Genomic DNA, 20,407 nt, shown 5'->3' on the forward strand with positions numbered 1-20,407 from the left:
GGAAAATAATTACATGAAACCACCAAAGCACCACTTCCTCCCTTCCCCCATGTACCCTCCATGCCAAGTAAGACTCTGTACATCAAAGAGTCTCTGAGCCCTATGCTCACCCTTGAGTCACCTCAGTTAACCATTTGAGGGCAAGTGCTCAGAACGTTGAGTGAGGGGGTGGAAAGAGCTCCCAGCCCCTCCCTTGAGGTTCCACTGTGTCACCGTCCTCTGGGGCTCATTCCTCCAGGCTTGGGCAGTTTTTCTAGAACCCAAGAGTCAGGGACCCAAGCTCATGGGCTAACTCCACCAACCACCATGGGAGCCTGGGAAAATAATGTTAAAGTTTTTGCCCCTTCTGGTTGTTCCCTTGGTCTGTAGGCCTCACCTGGCTGTAGGGAGGTCCAGGGAAGTGAACTGCCGTAGATTCCAGAGCTGTGAGCTGCTGTTCTTGGCTTTACTGATGACATTTCTAGTGTCTGGGTCCCCTATCATTTCACATGAGAAACCTAAGGCCCAGAGATGTGAAGTGACTTGATGAGGTCAAGGGCCTGATAGGTGGGTCTGTGGGTGGATCCCATGCCCCTTCTGTTAGAAAATGCATTCGACTCTGGGTGGCTTTTCTTGTTGACTCTTACTTATCAGGCTCATGACAGGTTAAGTCATCTAATAAGAGAAATCCACTGACACTCATTTTGCTACGAATTTCCATCCAGAGAGTACAGACATGCCCACACACCCCCAACCTGTACCTCGTGCCACTTGGTTTGAGGATGAGTAGAAGTTCACACTCTTTTAGCAGAGCCACGTGAACTAGGGGAGTGCATGCTTCCTCTCTCTCCCTGGTTTAATACACTATAAAATTGAATTTTGCATATCCTGTTCCTTCTGTACATTGTGCACTCAGGACCTCAGCTCTCTGGATAACCTGACCTTACACGGACCTCAGCCACCCCCAAGGCAGCCAGTGTCTTGTCCTTCAATGTCTCGCCCTTGCCCTGGGGAGGCATATCATTTCCCTGCTAAACCTTCCCAAGCATCTCCTTGGGACCAGAGGTGCCCACATTAGCACTGGCTGTGTTCGCTTGCATACTGACTGGTTTTGCAAGGCAGACAATGAGCTAGACACAGAGCTGATGACTGCGCTACACTCCAGCGAGTGCCCGGAGGGCCAGCAAGCCCTTCAATGGAGTGCAGAGCCTTCGAGTGTCCCGTCTCCCACCAATGCCACCCTGTGTGTTCCACTGTCCCTTCGGCCCAGCAACAGAGTTGGCCCTCAATAAATGTGTATGTGTGAATACATTCCCGAGTCGTCCCCACCTTGCCAGCTTTCCTCATTCATTCATTCATTCATTCATTCATCCACTCATTCAATTATTCTTTCATTCAACTTTTGTTGAGTGCCTATAACATTCCAGGCACTGTACTAAGTACTGAAAGTATAGAGACGCGTTAGGTACACACCCTGCCTCAAGGAACCTCCTTCCAACAGGGGAGACAGAGCCATCACCTTGCAATGACTTCAGTGCAACAGTGGAGACATGATGAGGCATCCAGGAGAGCAGGCCTGGTGGATGGGAGGCTCAGGGTATCTGAGGGGTGGAGGAGGGATTGAGAAAGGCCCCCCTGGATGGGGGAGGCCAGGAGGTCCCCCCAAGGTAGGAGCACTGAGCAACGGTGTCTGCAGCAGATTGGCCCTGAAGGTCCACGGGGGGACATTGGTCTTTTGAGAACAGATGCTGTCTTCTCTTTCAGTGCAGCTTTCCACCAAAGCTTCTTGCTCTGGCTTCTGGGGTGACACTTAGATCAGGGACAACACTTGGCTCCTGAGTTTGACCTATTGGCTCCCTGATCCCTTTCTTTCCTTTGCCAGCATCTTCCAAGTAGGCTCAAGAAAGTAGGACCTCTGGGCGGCCCCAATGGCTGAGCAGTTGGGCGCTGCCTTCATTCCAGGGATGATCCTGGAGACCCAAGATTGAGTCACATGTCAGGCTTCCTGCATGGAGCCTGGTTCTCCCTCTGCCTGTGTCTCTGCCTTTCTCTCTCTCTCTCTGTGTCTGTCATGAATAAATAAATAAAATTAAAAAAAAAAAGATAGGACCTCAATCTCCATCCTTGTCCTCTGGAGCCCATGGTCCCACCAGTGTAGCACGCAGAACACTGCTCCTCGTGGAAAGCATCTTACTACCCAGGGGACTTCAATAATCACCTGTGCTTCCTAAGGCAGAGTGGCCCTATAGTGCAGCTTTCAAACCCAACCCTCAGGACAGATTTTAAGGATTTTTAAAAACGCAGATGGTCTCCTGAGCAGGCTTCAGGTTCCAAAGAAATCAGAAGCCATTTAGAAACACTGTGGCTAGCACACACAGTGTGCACACCTACTTCACGCCTGAAGAATTGCCCATTTCTTTACACCCCTTTTGATTACAAGTCCAGGATGGGCAGACTCAGGGCGAGTTCCTTCTGATGCTGAGTTCTTGTTAACGAGCTCACAAAAGCATAAAGCCAAATGGGACTTGGATTTCATATTTGTTCACACTCTTGATTTATTGAGAGGGGAACAGAGGTCAAGGGAAGTTGGAAGTAGATCCTAAGGAAAGCAGCTAGTGGGGGACAGAACTGGAGCTCCGTGTCTTGTCTCTTATCCCCTGTGCTCGCCACCACATCTCACTCACTGGCTTCAGAGCAGTAACTTCTAATTCAACTGACCGGCTATGGTCAACTACATGACAAACACTGTGCCAGGTGTCGTGGGATGACACCAGTGAAGAATGCAGAGCCTTGGTCTTTGAGTAAACAGGGCAAAGGCTCCTGTTTGTTAAGCTCCTGTTTATTGCTGCCTGGCATCATTGCGGAGTAGGAGGATACGAGCATCTACAATCTCCAGAATGTTCCTTTGAAAAATGCTATTTGAACCAGGACATGCACATCATACTGAAGTGGGTGAGGACGCGGTGGAGAGTCCCTGATATACTCCGACTCTGGGACACGTTTGGAAACAAGCAACTCTTTTAAAATCACTCCTTCAACTACGATTTTGACCATGGCCCTTGCATTTTATGTCTAAGTAAAACAGAAATTTTTGAGTTCCTTTTTTTCTTTTTTTTTTCCACTTTCCTGGGGTGGGTGGGATTGTTTAAAGCTGTGAGCTGTGAGCATTTTAAATGCATGCACATTCTCCCATGCTTACACTTTTACACACACACGTGCACACACCCACACGTGCACACAAACGTACATGCGAGGAGCTTTCCTTTCAAGAAGGAGTAGCAACAGTCCGCACGCAGGCTTCTGCGCCATAAACTCTTCTTCAGCTAGATTATATGCAGGACAAGTGCTGACTTTCAATTTATACCTCTGACACGAGTCATCGGGTGCTTTGATTCTTAGTTTATTTGTCCTGTCTTCAGTAAAATGGATTGAATGCACAGTTATCCAACCATGACGTGGCGCCTTGATGTCTCCAATATGGGGCTGATGAAACCTGAGTGCCTGGCACTATCTTACAGGAATATAAAAATTTGATTTGGGCTGTAGCCAGCCCCCCTCCTGCCCTGGAACATGGGTGGAACATCTGGGGAAAGCACTCAAGTCATTGACTGCAGCCTTGGGTATTTGCCTAATACCTGCTCTATCAGAATCTGACTCTGCGCTTCCAGTTGGTCTCAGATGCAGCTTATATAGCTTATCACAGTAATGAATCTTGCTTTCATATCTCCCATCCCTTATCTTTTGAAGTATTATACAGAATTATGGCTTGATTTTTAAAAGCTCAGAATGAGATAACTGTATTAATTTCTAAATTAAAATTTCAGTTTTCCACACTCGCCCAGTTGCCATACCTTTCACTTCTCTTTCGGAGAGATTGTCTTTAGAGATGTCCTCCTAGAGCTGAAAGGGTTAAGCCCATCATCTGTGAAGGCTTCAGGGATTTTCTGAATGCTCTCTCATACTCTGTGCATAAATTCTGTGTGTTTATGAGCCTTTGCATATCCTTCTAGAGAGAAGGTCCACATTTTCACCAGAGATTTGGCCCCACAGGGTTAAAAATCTGTTGGAGAGAATGTTCCCTTGATTTGGCAACTAGAAAGGATCTGGGATGCCATATAATAAACATTCTCATTTCACAGATGGGGAAACTGAGGCCCAGAAAGCTGTTATTACTTTTCCCTGGGGCCAATGCAATAAGATAGTGACAAACAGGGACGCCTGGGTGACTCAGTGGTTGAGCATCTGCCTTTGGCTCAGGGTGTGATCCTGGGGTTCTGGGATTGAGTCCCGCATTGGGCTCTTCACAGGGAGCCTGCTTCTCCCCTCTGCCTGTGTCTCTGCCTCTCTGTGTGTCTCTTATGAGTAAATTAAAAAGAAAAAAAAAGTGACAAACACCATGGGGGAGTCCAGGAGCAAAAATACAATTTTCTTTTAACCTGGAAGTCTGAGCACCTTTCATGGTTCTGGGAGAACCATGGCCATCTCTGTGCACAAGGAGCTAGGATGTTTGATGTGTTTGGAAAGGACCTTTTCCTCATTTGCCTTTTTTGGTAATTTCCCCCGGCAGCTGGGAGGTATCATAAGATACCCACAGGCCTGTCCAGAAAAACCCTGTTAAACTTCCCACCAGTGCCAATACCGAGTGCTGTTTTGGGCCATTAGGAATCGCCACCCCTCGGGCAGGACCCTGCCGTGAATGTGTGCGTGCCCTTGTACTCAAGGTGTGAGTGTGCCCGAGAATGCAACTGCAAAACATGCAGCAGGAGGCTCATAAAAGGGAACCAAGAGAAAAATATCTCAAGTTCCACTTTTGTTTAACACTTGGCTCCTTGGGGTTCTTAAAGACGGTATCTGCTTAAGGAATGTCTTCTTAAGCCTGGATGGGTGGCCTTACAAATGAGAGAACCCACTCGACCTTGCTTTCTTTTGCAAGATGTAAGCTTGGTGGAAATTTGAACACACTGGAGATGCGCTTCTCTGCCGCAGTCCCAGCAAGGGCTGTAATAACTGTTCCCAGACAGTGGCTTCTCATGGGGGGACCTTGATGGGCTGGCTTGGGAGCCCTGGCCTGGATCTCTGGAGGAGCTCACCATGCACACGGCCACTCCGCTCCACCAGAGACTGTGCCTTAGGAGAGCACAGGCTCAACTGCTGTTAGCCTGGTGGGCACTTCAGAGACCACGGAGCCCAAAGCTCAAATTTCCCCAGCTAAGTAAACTGAGCCACCGTGACTGGCTCAGTGGCAGGTCAGAGATGAAAGTCCCAAGCCTGGGGTCTTGCCCTAGTGTCGTCTTGATTAGTGACGTTGGCCTGCAGGAGGTGACACCGCAGGGTGAGCATCCGGGGTAGGGGAGGGCCACGTGGGGTGATCACCCTCTCAGTACTTCGGTTCTGTCAAACTCTGCAAAACTGACCCGAAGACGAAAGCAGTGGGCAGCGCCGAGGGTGATGTGCAGGCATGTGCCAAGAGGGGTCCCACTCAAGCTCCACGATAATTTAATGTTGTCATTTTACGGATAAGGAAACTGAGTTTTTGGGAAGTTAAGAAACTTTCCCACATGACACAATCCCTGAGTGGCCACGCTGGAGCTCTCAAGAGTGTGTAAGGATCGTGCTGCTCAGAACTCCCATGACCCTTGTCGGTCCTTAGTCCATCTGTCATCTCCTGGAACCCTCCTAAACCTCTCTGAGTTTCCTGTTTCTTGAAGCAGGATGTGTCAAAGGCTTTTGTTCCCACTCAGAAATGAGGTGATCTGCCCTGGGCCTGCGTTCCTGAGAACCAGGGCAGATGGCTCCCCACTAACCCCTCTGGTTGGGCTGGGGTTTGGCTGGTGGCTCTTTATATCCTCTGTGTTCCCCCGCCTCTTGGGCATCCCCTTTCAGCAGGGCATCAAGTGCTTGGACCAGGGGCCATTTATAGTGCTCTATAAATTGCTTTATAGCAATCTGACCACTATTCTTTATAACAATTTGCATTTTATTTCCAAATAAAATAACAGTTTGGGGTCCTTTCTCTTGTTTTCCTTTTTTTGGTTCATAGTGATTTGGTCCTGATTTTGTTATTTTGTTGTGTTGAGTTCACCAATCCCATGCCTCCTTTGGTCAATGGAACAAATAGGAGCATCTCCTAGTCAAACTCACATGGGGGTTCAGGGCTCAGGGCAGGTATGCTCTTCTTCCTCTCCTCTCCTCCCCTCCCCTCCCCTCCCCTCCCCCTTCCTCTCCACTCCTCTCCTCTCCTCTCCTCTCCTCCCCTCCCCTCCCCTACCCCCTCCCCCTCTCCTCTCCTCTCCTCTCCTTTCCTCTCCTCTCCTCTCCTCCCCTCCTGTCTCCTCCCCTTCCCTCCCCTCCCTTCTTCTCTTCTCCTTTCCTCTCCTCTTTTCTGACTGTTAACAACACCAAACTGTGACCAACATCTTGGTTTATATTCAGTTATCCAAATGCTTGTGGTTGATCACTTGTGGGTGGCCTTTGTCACTCCCCAGATGTGATTCCCTGCCTTGGGAAGAATTGAGAGTGGTTTGGCAATAGGGGGAGATTTCTTCATGAACACATGTCTTGTATGCCATGGCCAGGAGAGGTAGAGGCGAGGGTGACACCACCCTGACCTCTTGGCAGCCTCTGTCACTCGCCCACTTGCCTGTATCTTGCATTCACTTAGATCCCTGACTAACGGGTGGGAGGGCCCCGGACCCTGGGAGGAACAGAAACCAGAGATCTGGGCTTGTCAGGACCCTCCCTGTTAACCTCAGAACTGCCAGGGTGTCTTCTTGGTTTCCTGTCACTTGCCAGAAGGAGTGGGATTTCAGCTGGTTTCTCAATGGGGCAGATACAATGACCTTTGGGTGGGTCTGACTCAGGTTGGCTCAGCGGGAATGTGCCCAATGTTTGGGCTCCCCTAGGGCCTGCTTACATCACAGGAAGGTCAGGGCCACCTGGTGGGCTTGCCCTTCTCTGATGATGACAGTGGAAGAGAGGGCCAGTGGTGGAGGGAAGGGCCCAGCTTTGCGGGGAGGCTGGGGTTCTAGAAAGCTTGCATCCTGTAGGCTTTGTTGTCAGGGTTGTGGAGTGTCACCCTACTGCCCCCTCTGGCTTTGGGGGCTATGGTCAGGCCCCCAAGTCTCAAGGCTGTTCTGGAGAAGCCTCACTGCTTAGCCCAGGGCCCAGCTGGTCAGGGAGGAAGCTCATGAAATGGGGAGGGTGTGGGAGAGGTAGACAGTGATTTCAGCCAAAAGATACTGCCATCTACAGAATTTAGGTTTTTTTTTACCCTAAAGCAAGTTCAAAATGCTAACCAAAGTCAAGCCTTCTCGGTAGCTAATGATAGAGAATGTGACCCTTCAATTCACAGAAAATGATGTACTTTAAACATGGGAGAGGGGATTATAATAAAAAGAGAGTAACCTCCTGATTCACAGCTGGTATTCTTTGGAAGGATCTGGAACATTAAAACAACTTCATAATTTCTGTTATTCCACAATAAGAATTGATACATCAGTGCTCTGTATTTTAGTCCTTAGCACGCATTCATAGGTCTGGGGTTCCTACCCCTTTTCACCAATGGGGAAACAGAGTTGTAGGGAGCTTAAGTAAAAGACGCCCAGGCAGGACAGAGCCACAGGTTTATTGAGGGGATGGGTCCTCGGGTCTCTCTCCCTAGTTCTCTTTTTGGGGGAGTCATCCACACAGAAGCCCCCAGGGCAATTCTTTGCACAGAAGGAGTGCATGTTGGCCCCCGTCCTCATGCAGGTGGCGCTGACCTCTTGTTTCACGGGCATGAGGACTCTGTGAGACAGAGCTTGCTTCTTTCCTGATCCTGCTTTGCTAGAGCGGAACCCCAGAGGGTGGACAAACTTGCTCCAGCAGGGCCACTTCCTGGTCCCTCACTCTTGATCCCCAGCAAAGCCTTCTGGTTCTAAGCCAGGGCTCTGCCCACCTGAGCGCATGGCCCAGGGGCGTGGGCACCTCCTCCGCGGAGCACCATCTTCAGAATTGTGCACCTGCATCACTCCCAACAGGTTCACCGTAATTTCCCCTTGCCTGCTTGAGAAAAGAATATGGTGTCTTCACATCTTTTTCTCAGATCTGTTGTGTTGCGTTATATCCCAACATCTTCCTCCAAAATTTTAGGAAAAAAAAACCTTGGTCAGTGGGATACTTGGAACTCCTTTCTGCTCCATCTTGGGCCTCCTCTCTTTGGCATGGAACCCCATAACTGGCCAGAAGGAATAACAAAGGAGTTGTTTGATGACTTCACGTGTTCATGCCACACTTGGTGATGCTATTGTGGGAGGACGGAGGGTCCTGGGAAGTGTAAAATAGTTGTGATCCTGGAGGTGGTTCAGTGAGGTGGGTAAGAGGGTGGCACCTACCATGTGTTAGGATGCAGAGTGTGGAGGGAAGCAAACTGTCAAGTTGCTGGGTGGGATGAGATTTTGAAATGTTCATTGAGGTTTCCTCTTTCACCCCATATTTCTTAGTTCCTTTTGTTGTTTTTCCCATTCAAATAGGACCTTCCTGTGTACTACCTCAGGTGAGAGAGCAAGAGCAGAAAGAAGAGAACAAAGAGTGGTCCCATTTGGCTGCCCAGACCACTCTCCAGAGGATGCACCCACACCACTTTGGTGAGAGCCTGGCTCCTAAGGCTCATAATGGATATGTTTGCTGGACGTCACCCTCTGCGGCCAGGAACTGCCTCGCTCAAGGTTATATGCCCACGGATGGCGCCCATGCTCTTAACTGACCAAGCAGGAATACAAAAGCTCGGCCCCCTCACCCAATTCGAGCCAAACCTGATGGGCTATTTCAATTCCAGAGCACCTCTTAGGGTTGGCTAGGGGTGTCGTCCCTTGCAACCCCATTGTGAGTTAGCTTTTCCTACTGAAAAATCCTGTCTGTCTCTCAGGAACCTCTCAGGAAGGTTGATAAACCTGATAAACCTGATAAACCTTCTGCATGCAATTTTCCATCTCACACCGTTCCCAGGAAACCTCTAAGGCAGTTGACACAGGACTTGGCTGTGAAAAAGTGGACTCTAAATGGAAAATTGGAGATGAGTACAAGGCCGGCTAACAGCAAGGACCCTGTCACTGGTGGGGAGTGGAGCCCAGCTGGCTCTGGAAAGGCTCTTGGAGGTCCATGGTACAGGGCAATGGTGGCTGAGTGCTCCTCTGGTTGAAGAGAGCAGGAGGCTCAGGGGAAGCTCACTGGTTTAAGGCAAACTGTGAAGGTCCAAGTACCTCCTTGGCGGCATATAAGAAAACTCCAATGTTCTCCAGCTGGAAAGCACGTCAGCTGGATCAGCAGTTGTAATCTTGATTATAGCAGAGTTTTAGAGAAGGTGAAATTTCTAGGCCTCCAAAGTCAGGGTCCTAATAGGGAATAAGTGGGACCCCAATGCTTGAGGATGCATACTTGGACATTGAGAACCGTGCACCCTTATGTTCCCTAGAATCCTCCAGGCCTGCAGAGGTGCCTTATCCCATGTAGAAGATTGTTGATTCCTCTTTCTTAGAAATCCTACAGAAGCCTCAAATAAGGCAAGTATCTTATAAGACAATACTTGCCCCGTTAGAATCCAGCCCCATCTTCCTTCCTGGCAAGCAGATAAATGACAAGGGCCAAATCTCAGGACAGTGTGACTGAATCTGAGTCAGGCAGGCTAAGGAAAGGTGGCTATATGGCAAAGGAGCTGCAGGATCTAGCTAATATGTCCCAGAAGAACCAAGAAGGTAATCATAGGATTGAGTCAAAGAGTATAAAGTTGAATAGAGAGAATTTAGTGACAAGGGAGCATTCTGCCTTGGCATAGGACTTCACATCTTGGTCAGAAGCCCTGGAAGCAATGCTGACACTCTGCTAGGATGGTGCTTGAAAACTCAGACCCACACTCAGACAGATGGTGGAGGAAGGGACCGAACAGCTCCAGGAGTGGTCGTGTTATAATGGTCATGTTCCTGAAATGGCTGGAAGACTTCCTGGTTACAAAGGAGTGAATGGTGGAAAGTGGCGCCAGCATCATCAAGAAGTTCAGGAATGGCTATGTTCTGTGGGCCAGAGCTGATGATAGATGTGGGATCACAGGATGAGTTCTTGGGGGCAAAGGGGATGATAGAGGTCAAGTGTTGTATTCATCATCAGAAGGAAGGTGTAGGCAAGGATCCCACTGAGAGGCAAGACCAGTGGAGCTCTCAGAGAGTATCTTGCCCAGCAGCGAGCTAAGGAGATGGTCAATAGACATATTGTCCCTCGAAGTGAGACAGATTGGTAGCCCTTGAGGGTATTGGTTAATTTATACAATGAAAAGAAATCAAATAGGGTGATTGAGAGAGTTAGCAAAAACCACCCCAGTAATAGTCATGATATCTTGCCTAATTGAGCTAATTCTCAGACCCAGAAACCATGGACTGAAGGGGAAACAGAGTTTCTCCCTGGACCCCACAACATCACAGCAGGTGTTTTCATCAGTACTTCCCCCAGTTCTTCTCCAAAGAGACCCAGGCACTTTGTGCAGGCAAATTCACATTAGGGGAATATCTAAGCTTTTTGAGGATTATTGAACTGACATTGAGACTTGGGTACCCAAAGTGCCACCATGGCCCCTCTGTTGGAGTAGAGACCAGAGTCAGCTAATGAAAGGTATCTTGGCTTAGGTCCAACTCCCAGTCTCTGAACCTACTGGTGGTCATTTCCCTCCAGTACAACCAGGAGTAGATATATTCGGTCTTCAGGAGAATCTGCCCATTGTTTCCTTTGCTTAGAATAAAGAAATGTTGAAGTTTCTCCCCACCTTTTCCCCACAAGGTAGTAAGTCATAAATATGATCACATGCCATGTTGAGGCAGGAATGCTGGGGACGAGTGCTGCCCTCAAAGCCAGAGAACATGAGGGTTGTGGTCCTTGTCACAGCCCCATTTAATTTGTCAGTCTGGCCCCTATACCAACTAGATGAACCATGATAGAGGACAGAGAACCTCCACAAAGTGAATCAAGTAGTAGTTCCCCTAGCAGCTGGTCTGCCAGAAGTGGTTGTTTGTATGATTGGTTGATTAGTTTTTACTAGGGAATATTAACAGTCTTTGGTCTATGGAAGGAAGACATTGGTTTGGGAAATGTGTTCTTTTCTATCCCTGAGAAGAAGATCAGTAGCAATTCAGATTCACCTAGAACAAAGGATACATCTATAGTCCTGCTCCAGAACCATATTAACCCTCCATTCTTTGCCCTGTTAATAGTCTTAAGCCACCTGGACTATCTGGAAATTCCAGAATGTCACATTTATCCATAGCACCAATGCTCATGCTAAATGGATCAGATGAGCAAGAAGTAGGAAGTCAGTTGGAGGCCTTGGTAAAACACATACACATTAAAGGCTGGGAAATCAACCCTATGAAGACTCCAAGGCCTCCCATATCAGCGACATTTGTAGGGATCCAGAGACTTGGGGTTTTCTGGGATAGCCCCTCCAAAGTAAAGAATGATTGTATCTCATGCCTTCCACCATTAACAAAAAGAACAGTGCTTAGTAGGCCTCTTTGGATTTGTAGATGGCATGTTCTGCCCCTGTAAATACTGCTTTGACCCATTTTTCTGGGTGACATGGGAGGCTGTCATCTTTGAGTAGGATTCAGGAAGAAAAGCATCTACAGCAGGTCAGGTGGTGATGTAAGTGACCCTGCTGTTTGTGTCATACAACCTGGCTGACCCTGTGGTCCTCACTGGGAGCAACAGTGTGGTGTGATAGATTTCTATGGTACCACAGAGATGTATGATGGGGAAAGACACGTGGAGCTTATGGCAAGCCCTGGGTGAGTCACGAGTTAATTACTGGCATTCTGGAGAAAGGCCATCTTATCAGGAGCAGAAAGGCATGCATCATTTGAAAAGTAGCTCTCAGTAAGCTTCTCGGCCCTGGTAGGTAGAGTTGGAGCTTATTACCACGGGATGTTAACTAGCTACATGGCCGGGTTGGGTTCTGTGAGGCTCACTGACTTAAAAGATTGGGTGGACTCATGATAAGGGGAAGTGGGATATCCAGGCCTGGGCATAAGCAGGGTCAGAGTGAATGAGGAAGTTGCACAGTTAGCTGGGCCCCTTATCATCCACTACTGTTTTCTGCTATTTTTCTCTCAGCTCATACCAATGGTCCCCTATGGGGCCCTGTGACTTGATTTGTTGCTTGTGTGTCAAAAATGGGCTGCAGGTTAGACCATTCAGGGATGGACTTGAAAGATGGCAGTCAATTAGAAATAACAAATACCCACCATTTGCATTGACGTGGATGGAACTGGAGGGTATTATGCTGAGTGAGATAAGTCAATCAGAGAAGGACAAACATTATATGGTCTCATTCATTTGGGGAATATAAAAATAGTGAAAGGGAATAAAGGGGAAAGGAGAAAAATGAGTGGAAAATATCAGAAAGGGAGACAGAACATGAGAGACTCCTAACTCTGGGAAACGAACAAGGGGTGGTGGAAAGGGAGGTGGGTGGGGGGTGGGGGTGACTGGGTGATGGGCACTGAGGGGGGCACTTGATGGGATGAGCACTGGGTGTTATGCTATATGTTGGCAAATTGAACTCCAATAAAAAAGAAAAAGAAAAAAAGAAAGATGGCAGTCAGAAGAAATCCTCTAGGGCACATATCTGGGTAGGTCATCTGGTCCTCCACTTTGTAGGGAAGGAGAGATGACCTAAGATAAGAAGATGTGCCATGTGACACTCATGGCAAAGTGCATGAGCAGGGATGAATATTCTGGAAAGAGAAAGATTGGCATTTGGGAGACAAGAAGAAGTTTGAAAATGGGCTTTCAGGAGTGAGCACAGTGTGAAGATGCACGTATCACATGGTCATGCCCAGCAAAGTGCGTTCACCATGGAAGAGGTAGCAATCCAACAAAGAGAACGACTCAGCCAGTTGACACCAGCTAGCCTGTCCTCAGCCACCCCCATGCAAGTACAAGGGCCGTAGTGGCAGACACGAAGGCTACATGTCAGCCTATTGGCATGAGCTTCCATTCACCAAGGCTACCTAAGTATGGTTGTTGCTGAACGTGCCTAATCTGCTAGCAACAGAGACGAGCCGCGGAGTGCCCAGTGCTAGTAACAGGTGTCTGGTAAAAAACTGACTACAGGGATCTCTTCTACTGTCTACAGATGAATCTTGACTGGGATCATTAGACAGTCTTGGTACAGATTTGCCTTTTCTGCCTGCAGGGCCTAAGCCAGCACCGCTGCCCACCAACACAGGCTTCCACGTCATATCAGTTCAGGTCAAGGGACCTGCTTTATCACAATGGGGGTTCAGCAGTAGGCACATGATCATGAGAGCCACTGTTTTCATCACAAATGATACCACCTAGAAGCTTCCAGCCTGCCAGAGATGTAGAAAGTAGCTAAGGTTCCAGATTAGAGCTAATGGCTCATGAGTGTGGAGCATGACCCTCCAGGAGCAGAATGCCATGTCGACGATGCTGTGCCCCTGACATGTAAAGTGCACGGCTCTGAGAACCGGAAGATGGGAGTAGGAGGCTTCCTACCCACCCTTGCTCCCAGTGACCAACGGAGGGAACTGTGCTTTCTGCCCCTACCATATTAGGCTCTGTGGCTTCTGGGGGTGTGGGGAATATTCCTACCAGAGGACACAGCAAGACCCTTACTGAATTTTATTTTACGCCCAACACCTTGTCACTTGGAGTTTCTCCTGACAGTTGACAGTGGGCCAGCAGGAGGCATAACTGACCCTAATCATTGGGGGAGGTAGGGTTGTAGATGCACAAGGAGGCCAAAGGAGGTGTTCGGTGCTCCGAGGTTGTCCTGGGGAGTCTCTGGGCGCTCCTAATGCTTGGTTTTAACTGCAGGTGGACAAGTACAGGAGTCGTGTCCTGAGAAGGGAGTGATAGCCAGGGGTTCCAACCCTTCGGAGGTGTCTGGGTCACCTACCCGGCAACTGCCTAGACCACCAGAGGTGCAGCTGAAGGAGCCGGTATCTTGAAGTTACGGTGGAGGAGGGGATGACAAACGTCAGTCACAGCCTGAGATCAGCTGTGCAGTGGGGGTTACTATGGAGCCTGACAACCTTCTTTTCTTTTCTAAGTTTCCAGGTACCCGGTCCCTCCAAAATCCTGGAGGAACTTCCGTGCTGGGGCAGCCCCATGAGAAGAAGTGAGGGAATCCGTGGTGTGGACCGCAGCAGGCACCTGGGGCTCTACTCAGACCTCTCTTCCGGGCCAGGGCACTCACCACTCGCTGCCTCGCCGGGAACTGCCCTCGATCACAGGGAAGGACCCCACTCGGGGCTCCCTCACCTCTTGAGCACGTTCCATGTCCAGTGAGTCCCATCACTGGCTGACCTGGGGGTGTCAAGGCCCGGCCTGCTGGCCTCCGCTTGGGAGAGATGTGGGAAGGCGTCCCAGCTCTGCAGATGGCTGAGGTCCAGCTGTCACCTTGTTGGGAGTCATCCCCTCCTGCTGCCCAATTCCACCCCCTGCCCCTTCCCCCAAAGACACGTCTTTCAAGAACGCTCCCAGGCGAGCCCTCTTGCTGCAGCTCTGCCTCTCAGACTCTTGTTTCCATGGAACATGCTGGGTTTTCAGTTCCAAAGCCAAGGGCTTTAGGATATTGGAAACTCATGGTATATATAAGGTTTGGGGGAAAAAACAAGTAAAAGTAACAATAGCTTCTCCCAAACCAAGCCAAAACAAAACAAATAATAAAATTAGGGCAAAAATGTTTCCCAGTAAGTTTTTTGTATTATTATAACGTAACCCTGTCTATCCCCTAATGGTGTTCTTACTTTAAAATCTACTCCCCCTCCCACCCCCGCCAGTATTAACAAAACTATTCTGGTTTTATTGGTAGCATTTGCCTAAAAATCTATGAATTTTATTTTAGTTAATGTTAATCTAGGTAGAAGGCTTATTTTTCATGATTCTTTCTTTCTTTCTTTCTTTCTTTCTTTCTTTCTTTCTTTCTTTCTTTCTTTCTTTCTTCTTTCTTTCTTTCTTTCTTTCTTTCTTTCTCTCTCTCTCTCTCTCTCTCTCTCTCTTTCTTTCTTTCTTTCTTTCTTTTTCTTTCCTCCCTCCTTTTAAAAAATTTTATTTATTTATTTGACAGGAAAAGAGAAAGAGAGAGCGCGTGCACAGGCAGGGAGAGGAGCAGAGGGAGAGGGAAAGCAGACTCCCTGCTGAGCAGGGATCCACGTGGGACTCGATTCCAGGACCCTGAGATCATGACCTGAGCTGAAGGCAGATGTTTAACCGACTGAACCACCCAGGCTCCCTTTCATGACAAATTCTTGAAGGTGTCTCCCGCTCCCAGCCCTATGTTCTCGGCACCGCGCTGGTCTTCTGTGGAGCTGGGTGCAGGGCCTGCTCCCCTCACCCTCACAGGGGGCTGGGGTCCTTTGGGCTCCCAGCTCTGAGGACAGAGGGTCTCCTGTCACACTCTCCACTTGTAATGGGACATGGGTGTTTCATAAAGGCCATGAAGACGAAAGTTCACTGGATTTGCGCTCAAGGCAAAAGTGATTTCATTACTATGCTTCTCACTTCCAACTTCCCCTTAGACTTTGGCTTGATAATTCATAAAGGTGTTTTTAAGAATGAAAAAAATATATATATATATATATTCAGAGTTCTTGGCTGTTTCCAAGATTTTGCCTGAATGCTTGGCCTGTCATGTTACTGGAAACAAAACTCCTCAAAGTACATATTTTTTTAAGAAAGAAATTATTAGTAATGGTGGAATTATATCATCCACTCACTGTGCACATGCAGAGAACTTGTTTAGCGTATTCCATGATGGAAATATCCACTTTACCATTGGCATGACAGATTACAGGATTCTAGAGCTCCATCCTGTTCATTTTAATTCACTTCAGAAGACAGAGGGAGAGAGAGAGAGAGAGAGAGAGAGAGAGGGATATCCTTCGCTATTTATTGGATGGGTGCATGTTACTAAACAGATTTAATAATTGATTTGCATTATACAGTCAAGATAATAAATTTGCAAATAGATGAAAGCCGCTTACACGACTGTTTCATGGAATAAATACGTAAGATGTGAATATTTATGATGGTAAATCAGATTAAGTTGCTGAACACTTTTCTCATCTGTCACCGATGATGCAAAGCTCGAGGAGTAAGCTATCAAGTTTTTGTAGTGTGTTTTGATTCAATATCAATAAACGAATCACATTTTCACCGCTATAAACTAGTTCATCAAATGGGGGAGGCAATGCAAACAGCCTTCTCTGGAAACATATGGTGAGCAGTGTAGGCTTATGAAAATTGTGTCGTAGTTCAACATTTAAATTAAGTAAGACCTCCAAAGGCTAAGAAATGATAACAGATTTTATGGCGCTGATGATAAAGCTTCATGTTGATTAAAAAAAAAAAACAAAACAAAACCAAAATTATGAAACTCAAAACTAAGTTTTAAGGTCTCCAAACTGTCCCCGAAGAACCTTGAGTTTGTTGTGCTCATTAGTGTTTTAGGACTGTCCTTCCTGCTGTCAAAGTTCTAAAAATAGGCTTTGCCTTTAGGATTCTTTTCTTTTTCAACAAAATACAGGTGTGACATTTAGGACAATTTTTTTTTTTTTTTTGCTAGGGAACATACAAGAAAACCCAGCTCTTCTTTTATTCTCCTTCTGCCCGGGTCCTGCTGACGCTCCCACTTGGAAGTGGAGGGTGCACGGAGGGAGCATTCGGTGGGAACCTGGGACCTTGGGGCACGAGGAGATGGATGCTGGTTGAGTCTTGCAGCTGGTAGGTGGTGAACCCCGTTTCTGCTCAGTCAGGTGGCAATTCTCCCGACTCTGCCTCCACCCTTTCCTTCCCCATTGCTGCCCTCTGAGCCAGTGGCCCCAAGTTGCCCTGAGTTGCTGGAAGCTCACGTCATTGCACCAGGAGCTGCCCCCCTCCCTCCCTCTCTCCCTCCCTCCCTCCCTCCTGTGGACTCTGCGAGGCCAGTGTCCTGGACTGAGTGCGTCCCGGGTTGCCCTGCGGATTTTCCTGCCGGCCCACAAGGGCTTCTCCCTACGAGGTTCTTCAGTTTCGGGTGGGCTCTTTCCATCAGCCCCTGAAATCTGCTGAAGCAAAGCCTGGGCCCCACCAACCGCCCCTCTGGCCCCTTGCAGGAGCCTGAGGGACCGTCTCTACTCCGCCTCCCCTCCTTAACCTGCTCCGGGCCAAGCTGGGGTGAAGCCCATTTTCTAGGAAGCTCCTTTGTCATCCACGACCCCTCATCTCAGCAAACCCAGCAGTCAGCGCTCTGTCCCTCGGGACCCTATATCACAGGGCCCTTTCACACACAGATCCCTCCCCCTTTTTGGGGGGATGCTCACACCACTGCGCTTGTGCGCTGCAAATAGCCTCCCGCCTGCTGCCGATTCCCAGGCATCGTTCGCGATTCCTGGTGTTCATTCCCCGTGGCTGCTGCAAGAAACTGCCCCAAACCTAGTGGCCCAAGCAGCTGGAGCTTATGCTCTGACAGTTCCGCGGAGTCCGAGTCCAACACGGATCTCTCTGGGCTGAAATCAAGGTGTGGACAGAGCTGCGTTGCTTCTGGAGGCTGCTGGGGAGAACGTGCTCCCTTGCATCGCCCGGCGTCTGTAGGTCACCCACACTGCAGGACTCGTGACCCCTTCGCCCACCTTCAAAGGCAGCAGCTCGGCATCTTCTCTCCTGCACCACCCCTGCTTCTGTTCTTGCATTTCTCTCTGACTCTGCCTCCCTCTGATAAGGGCCCTTGTGATTGTGCTTGGCTCACCCAGAAAACCCAGCTGGTCTCCCCATCTCAACATCCTTACCTTCACCACATCTGCAGCATCCCTTTTACCACCCCATGAGATGGTATATTCACTGGTTGTGGATGAGTAGGACGTGGGCATCTTTGGTGGTGGGGGGTGCTTATTCAGCTCCCTCTCCCTTCTCAGGTTCACCTCTTAATTTTGGAGAACCCCAAACTTGGCCCTTGGTCTGCTTCTCTTCCCATCCACACTTCTGAGAAGATCTCACTGAGGTTTCCATTGCCATCTTTAAGCTGATGACTTCCAATTAATATTTCCCGTCTTGGACTCACCTCTGAGCTCCAGGTTTGAATCTGCACCCAATCTGTCTACCTTGTCCATCCGACAACTCCCTTGGAGGTTTAATAATGATTTCAAGTTTGCTATAGTCACAAAACACTCTTTTATTTCTCCCCTAAACCTGTTTTTGTTGTTCCCAAGACTCTTTTAGTAAATGGCTCTACCGTCTGTTTTGTTGTCCAGATCAAAAACCCAAGAGTCATTCGGGAGTCTTCTCTATTTTAGCCCCTCCCACGACTAACCGAATGGCGACACATTCCCGCCATCATCATTCTATTCCAGACTCCACCGTGGCCAGCCCTGGGCTTGGGAAGTAGCGTCCTCACTAGTCCACTCCATCCCTCTCCCTCTCTGGTCTACCTTCCACCTAGGAGCCAATTTGCAAAACAACATTTTTATTACAAAGTATTTCAAGCAATCCAAAAAACAGAACAATAAAATGGATGTCCAGGTGGTCCCCGCCCAGGCATGACCATGTTAACATTTTGCTTCATATATTTTTTCAAGAAGTGAAAGGTCATATGTTTGTGAAATCTTCTGTTTACCCCTCTTTCGTCTGTTCCCCTTCCTTGTTCCACGTCCTGGACGACACTGCCATCCTGCAAACGTCGCGTGCCCTTCCTCCTGTGCATCTATATTGTACCACGTATATGTATTCATAAATGATGAGTCGTATGGTGTGATGTGTCTCTATGTTTTACCGAAGTGTCTTCCATTTTACAAAATGTTTCTGTTGCTTGACTTTTTTACTGTTTTATTGGAAATGTATTCATGTTTAGAGGCATAGATTTAGTTCATTCATTTTATTTATTTATTTTAAGGTTTTACTTATTTATTTAGAGAGAGCACCCCCAGGAGGAGCGGCACTGGGAGAGGCAGGGAGAGAGTCTCAAACAGACTTTGTGCTGAGTGCAGAGCTGACATGAGGCTCAATCTCATAACTCTGAGATCATGATCTGAGCTGAAATCAAGAGTTGGATGCTTAACCGACTGAGCCACCCAGGTACCTCAGTTCATTGATTTTAATAAGAGTTTAATAATAACTAATTCAATAAAATAAGCATAGGTATATCGTTATATGAACATAGCACAATAAGGCAAATTGTTTTCCTATTATTAGGGATGCACTAACAAAATTTTGCTAGTGAACGACTACAACAGTGAACATCTATGTGCATAGGTCTTTTCACATGTGTATGAAAAATTGTTGTATAAAAGTTGTAAATATTAAAGTAGGTCAGTTTATTGATCTTTTTGTCAAATGTGAGTGCTTTTGTAACTTCAGAAATCTCTTTCCAATGTTATGAAGAGAATCATTATATTTTTCTCCAGAACTTTGTTTTTCAATTGAGGTCTTTAGTCATTCCGGAATGTGCATGTGTGTGTATGTGTGGGGGTGTGTGTGCTTCGTATGGTTAGCCAATTGTTCCATTCCCACTTAATGAATATTCTAGCCTTTACCTACTGAATTTTAATGCCATGTTGTGGAATACCATGTTTCTAAATGAGATGCTATAGCAGAGACTGTAGAGATACAACCTGGGTGCAAAGCCCAGCTCCATTACCCAACAGGGATGTCATCTTCATTAAGTTGTATAATTTTCCTGTGTTTCTAACTTAATCCCTCTTATCTGCAAAAAGGAGATACTATTAATAATTTTTTTCAGGGGATTAAATGAGCAATACCACACTTTGATTGCTCCGTACAGAATCTGACAAATAATAAATACTCATTAATATTAACTTTCATATTTAAATTATTATCATTATTTTTATTTTATGTGTGAGTCTCTTTCAGGGCAGGCAATTTGATTATTATAGCTTTCTGGTAATCTTGGTATCTGAGAGGCCAAATACTGCTATTTGTCAGTTTGTCAGTTTCTGAGAAAAGCAATATGGAGATTCTAATTAAAAATAAATTGAATTTACAAATGAGTTTGAGAGCACTGACATATAGTACAGAGGCTTTCTACATGTGAACATGACATATTTCTCTACCTACTTCAGTCCTCGTGCCTCTGAAGAGCGATGTTCAGTGTTTCTCGTAAATGTTTTATACATCTTTTGTTAGAAGATTCTTAGGCACCTTACATTTTGTCATTACTGAGGAAGACACTATTTTTTCTTAACCTTTAAAAAAATTGTATGAGCTACTACTAGTATTTTTGTATTCCAGCAACCTCATAACTAATAATTTATTGTGGTTTTCTAAGATTTTTTCCCCAAATCTGGTCTATTGCGCCCTACTTCATTCTGTTCCTTTTCTCTTAAAAAGTGAATATCTTTATGAGGGTAATCAATGAAATTTATAGAGTGTTTTAAAGCATTAGATACTC

General features: G+C 47.2%; 1 long non-coding RNA gene across 32 annotated transcripts in view; it reads left to right on the top strand.

Moving 5' to 3' along the window:
- Window positions 1-20,407, top strand: part of LOC140601793 (uncharacterized) — a 277,650-nt gene that overhangs the window by 231,943 nt on the left and 25,300 nt on the right. For 27 of the 32 annotated variants that reach the window (XR_012004874.1, XR_012004870.1, XR_012004878.1 and 24 more), the window contains 5 exons: window positions 8,490-9,518; window positions 14,076-14,309; window positions 15,095-15,503; window positions 16,592-16,749; window positions 17,919-19,074. This is a non-coding gene — a long non-coding RNA (uncharacterized lncRNA). The remainder of the gene's footprint in view (window positions 1-8,489; window positions 9,519-14,075; window positions 14,310-15,094; window positions 15,504-16,591; window positions 16,750-17,918; window positions 19,075-20,407) is intronic. The other 5 variants (XR_012004865.1, XR_012004872.1, XR_012004879.1 and 2 more) reach the window with 5 other exon arrangements.

This window comes from Canis lupus, chromosome 12, assembly GCF_048164855.1.
Source record: "Canis lupus baileyi chromosome 12, mCanLup2.hap1, whole genome shotgun sequence".
NCBI classification, from domain to species: domain Eukaryota; kingdom Metazoa; phylum Chordata; class Mammalia; order Carnivora; family Canidae; genus Canis; species Canis lupus.